The following is a 5,157-nucleotide window of genomic DNA, read 5'->3' on the forward strand; positions in this document are numbered from 1 at the left end:
TTATCAGCAGTGTGAAAACAGACTAATACAAGCAGCTTTATTTATAATAGCCAAAGTGGAAACAATCCAAATGTCTTTCCACTTATGAATAGTTAAAGAAACTATAATACCCCTGGAGAATAGAAGTTTACTTAACAATTTAAGAAAATCAACGGCTGGGCGCGGTGGCTCACACCTGTAATCCTAGCAATTTGGGAGGCCGAGGCGGGCGGATCATGAGGTCAGAAGATTGAGACCATCCTGGCTAACACGGTGAAACCCCGTCTCTACTAAAAATACAAAAAATTAGCCAGGCGTGGTAGTGGGTGCCTGTAGTCCCAGCTACTCGGGAGGCTGAGGCAGGAGAATGGTGTGAACCTGGGAGGTGGATCTTGCAGTGAGCCGAGACCGCGCCACTGCATTCCAGCCTGGGCCACAGAGCGAGACTCAGTCTCAAAAAAAAAAAAAAGAAAAAGAAAATCAACAACAAATTACTTACTGCAACAACTTGGGTAGATCTTGAGGACATTATGCTGAGTGAAGAAAGTCAAACTCAAAAAGGTTATATACTATGTGATTCCATTTTATAACATTTTTGAAATGACAAAATTATAGAGATAAAGAGCAAGTAAGTGGTTGCTAGCCAGGGATTTGGGAAGGGGGATGGGTGTGGGTGTGACTATAATGTGTAACCTAAGAGAGTTCTTTTGTGGTGAAGTAACAGTCCTATATCTTGAATGTGGTGGTAGTTACGTCAATCTATACATGTGATAAAATGTCATAGTATGATTCGCAAAGGGAAATCCGCAACCAAAAAAAAAAAATGAGCGTATAAAAAACTAGTGATATCTGAATGGTTAGCTATGGTATAGATAACTTTATTGCACCAGTGTCAATTGCCTGATAATATACTATATTTATGCAATCTATCATCATTGGTGGAGGCTGGGTGTAGGGTACACAGGAACTCTCTGTACTAGTTTTGAAACTTCTGGTTAATCTGTAATTAATTCAGAATGAAAAGTTAAAAAACAATGGAAAGATCAGTTGGTTGGGTTGACTACCTATGTGGATAATCGAAGTCGCCAAGAATGAGGGTGATGTTGATGAGGGGTATGTTAATGAGAAGTTCGTAAACCAAGACACACAGCCCATAAGATCATATAATAAGCATCATACACACATCTCTAAAATGAAGCATATGTTAGAATTTTGTCATATTTTCTTCCAATTGGTTTTTAAAATAAATAAATACAATTTTACAGATATACCTAGAGGCTCAAACCTGCATCTCTCCTCTCACTGATCTCTTCAGAGCCTCTGAAATTGATATGCATTATTCTCTCATATGTGTAGCAGGATGTTGAAACAGGAGTTTTAACTGAAATATCAAGACACTAGGCTGGGTGGGGTGACTCACACCTGTAATCCTAGTACTTTGGGAGGCCGAGGCAGGCAGATCACCTGAGGTCAGGAGTTCAAGACCAGCCTGGCCAACGTGGAAACCACGTCTCTACTTAAAAAAAAAAAAAAAAAAAAAAAAAGACACTATAGATACTGCATTTCAAAAGAGGTGCAAGGTGAAATGCAGAATTTAAATGTGAAGTTTTTGGATAACCAGTTACCAACTTTCAATCCATTATCCATATCAAGCCTATAAAGAAGTTTAGAGTTGGATTTTTATGTGAGGAACAAAATGTTGAACTTAATTTAAAGATGAACTATCTTCCCTAATTCCACTTTGGGTCTTTTGCAGGCAAAAATGCTGCACCAGAGAAGGGGGTGCTTTCCACTGCTTCTCTCTTTCCCCCTACTCCCCCACTTCTCTTTGTTCTATCTTCCTGTTGTTTTTACCAATGTTTTCTGACCCTGAAGGATGTGACATATTCCGGGGAGGAATGTTGGGAGGGTAAGACATTGCCTTTTGGCTTCTTCTGCTAGGCTGACCTGGCTGGCCTGCACAAGACTTGGATATTGAACAGTTCATTCCAACTAATTTCACAAAAGGATTGCCAACCCCTATCACTTCAAGGCCACTACAGACACTGGTCATTGTTTAAAGCACTCCAGCCTTATGAGCCTTCTTTTTTAAAAATTAAATTAAATTTTTTTTTAGAGACAAGGTCTTGCTCTGTTGCCTAGGCTGGAGTGTAGTTGTGCAATCCTGGCTCACTGCAGCCGTGACCTTCTGCACTGAAGCAATCCTCCAACCCCAGCCTCCCAAGTAGCTGTGACTATAGCATGTGCCACTGTGCATGACTAATTTTTAATTTTTTGTGGAGATAGTGTCTTGCTATGTTGCCCAGCTAGTCTTGAACTCCAAGCCTCAAACTCCTGGACTCAAGAGATCCTCTTGCCTGGGTCTCCCAAAGTTCTGAGACTACAGGCATGTGTCACTGTGCCTGGCCTTTAGAGTCCTCTTAAGAGGGATCTTGCAACTATGACCAGTCCATTTTCATGCTGCTCATAAAGACATACCCAAGATGGGGGCAATTTACAAAAGAAAGAGGCTTAATTGGACTTACAGTTCCATGTGGCTGGGGAAGCCTCACAATCATGGCAGAAGGCAAGGAGGAGAAACTCACGTCTTACATGGATGGCAGCAGGCAAAGAGAGAACTTGTACAGGGGAACTCCTCTTTTTAAAACCATCAGATCTCATGAGACTCACTCACTATCATGAGAACAGCATGGGAAAGACTTGCCCCATGATTCAATTACCTCTCACTGGGTCCCTCCCACAACACATGAGAATTCAAGATGAGATTTGGGTGGGAACATAGCCAAATCATATCAATGACAAAATACTTGGGGTGGCACAAGGAAAGAAACTCATTTACATACAGATCACCATTCCCTAAATTACTTCTATGCTTTTATTAACAATGCTACTATGAATTCCCTCCTTTCCCATTTCCAGAAAAAGAAAAAAAAAGAATTTATTGGTACAGTCAAGAAAGATGGAGATGTTCTTAGTTTAGACTGCTTTTTCTAAGAAAAAAAAAAAACAACAACAGTAAAAACAAAGCTAAAATTAATCTACCCAAAGTCACTGAGGAATCACTAAGACACTTCAGAGGCATGAGGCTGAGAGAAGAGCAGGTAACTGTCAATGCTGGCAGGATAGTGTTGCTCTCAAAGTCCTGTCTGACTGACAGGGCAGAGGTTCTTCCTCACTGCTCCAAACTGCTTCCCGACAGCTCCAGGGTTTCCTGAGGAAGCCGCCCTCCACCTTCCTCCACCTCAGGTGTGTCCTGCAGAGCCTTCTGGAGAACCAGCTTCAGGTTCTGCCAATTTTGACGCTGCCTAAAGGAGCCCATGAAGAAGTAAATGATGGGGTTGGCACTGCTGTTAAGAGAGGACAGGACATCTGAAACTGGATGCAAATGACAAAGGAAGACATCAAATCCACGAGGATACAGAATAATAGGAACCACTTAATGCCAAAGGGCAGGCTGCAAACAAGGAAGAGCAGCACTGTGAGCACGATGGTCACACAGCCTGGTCAGCAGGATGTGCAGGGAGCCCCAGAGAATCCTGACCAGCAGAACCAGGCTGGACTCACAGAGAACCACAAAAAAATTAAAAAATAAAAAAATCAGCCACACTGCAGTGATGAAATCAAATGTCCAACACCAACCATAGTCACCATCACTAACTAAGAAGCCACAAAACTTCCCTTCCAGGGTACTCAGCAGCAGGGACGGGGCCCAGAGCAGGGCACGCATGACTGTTGACAGGTTTCTTGGGTGGCGGCAGCAGTACCAGATAGGCCACAGGATGGACAGGCAGCGCTCGGTACTGATGGCGCTCAGCATGCTCAGGCCTGCAAGGTAGGCAGAGGTCATCATGCTGATGAAGAAGTTCAGAGTGTCCAAGTCACAAGTTAGAAGAGGAGTCTCATTTGTTTTTATTTACTGGTGTGAGCTCTGTCCTTCAGGCTGGAATGGTTGGATCCATGCTCAGAACCCTCCATTTGTGCCCCTGGAAGGTTATGGGAGCACAAACAAGATTTGAACACCATCTGTATGATCTCTGATTTGTAGGACCACTCTGCAATGTGTGAATTACTGTCCCCATTTTACGGAGAAAGGAGACAGGCTTATAGAGAATAAATAACAAATCAAAAGGTAGAGATCCCTTGAAACTAGATTCAAACCCAGTTCTCGCTGGCTCTAAAGCCTGAGCTCTATTGCAGCAGAGGTCCTCTGCTGACATGGGACTATTCTATGCTGGAAATACCTTCACTCAACCGGCTAGGGCTATGGACCCAAGCATTACTCTCTCCTGGACCAGAAATTTTCCCTCAGGTGCAGCAATTCAGAAAGACAAAGAGGTGACTGTGACACCCCCATGACTAGGAGTGGTCTATCCATGGAGGAGAAAGAAGACCATGATTTAAGGGACATGAGAGCAATGTAACATTTTTCCAGGACAGATGTAAGAATGGCTGGGCCTTGTGGGTTAGAAATGGCTCTGTGTGTCCATCATTGAAGTCAGAAGCACTTTTTATAACCCCAGTGCCTAGCTCCTTGTTCAGCACACTGTGTTCTCCACAAATATTTATTCAATGAATGAATGCATGAATGAGGAGCCTAATGGTAGTGGCAGATTTGGTGGTTAAATGGGAAATAAAAATGAAGGCACAATTAAAAACATTAGAACACACATATATAATGAAATGAAGAAAATTTCATTTATTCAGAATTCTTTTTCTGAACAGCTCTGTGTGTGTTAAGAGTAATTACTGATGTGTGCCCAGATAACTGAAGTTGACCACTGATGTGCCTTTGATATGAGGACTCAATATGGCTTTGCTGAACACCTGGGAGCATTTTGGTACACAATGTTGGGGCAGGAAGTGGATTTGAGCTGAATTGCTCAGCAATATAGTGGATGAAGGAGTGAGTGTGAGGTCTGAGTGCCACTGAAGGAGGAAATTGAAGTGTAGGAATAGAGATGGAGGACTACTAAGTGGTGTGCACAACATAAACCTACTTCACTCTTTCCCAGGAGATCTTTAGGAGAGTTTCTTTTGCTGGATAAATCTTCTGTGTGAGAGGAGTCTATGTTGGGATATAGAAAAAGCGCCAGGCTTGGAGTATAAAGAGAGATGCTCATGCAGATTTCAACTGGAGACAGAGGACTAGCTCTCATCCAGGTAAATAACAGCAGCTGA

General features: G+C 42.7%; 1 pseudogene; it reads right to left on the reverse strand.

Annotated features, from left to right (window-relative positions):
- Positions 1 to 2,881: 2,881 nt before the first annotated feature.
- Positions 2,882 to 3,947, reverse strand: LOC100939429 (mas-related G-protein coupled receptor member X2-like; annotated as a pseudogene).
- Between the last annotated feature and the right edge of the window lie 1,210 nt (positions 3,948 to 5,157).

This window comes from Pongo abelii, chromosome 9 (genome assembly GCF_028885655.2).
Source record: "Pongo abelii isolate AG06213 chromosome 9, NHGRI_mPonAbe1-v2.0_pri, whole genome shotgun sequence".
Taxonomy (NCBI): domain Eukaryota; kingdom Metazoa; phylum Chordata; class Mammalia; order Primates; family Hominidae; genus Pongo; species Pongo abelii.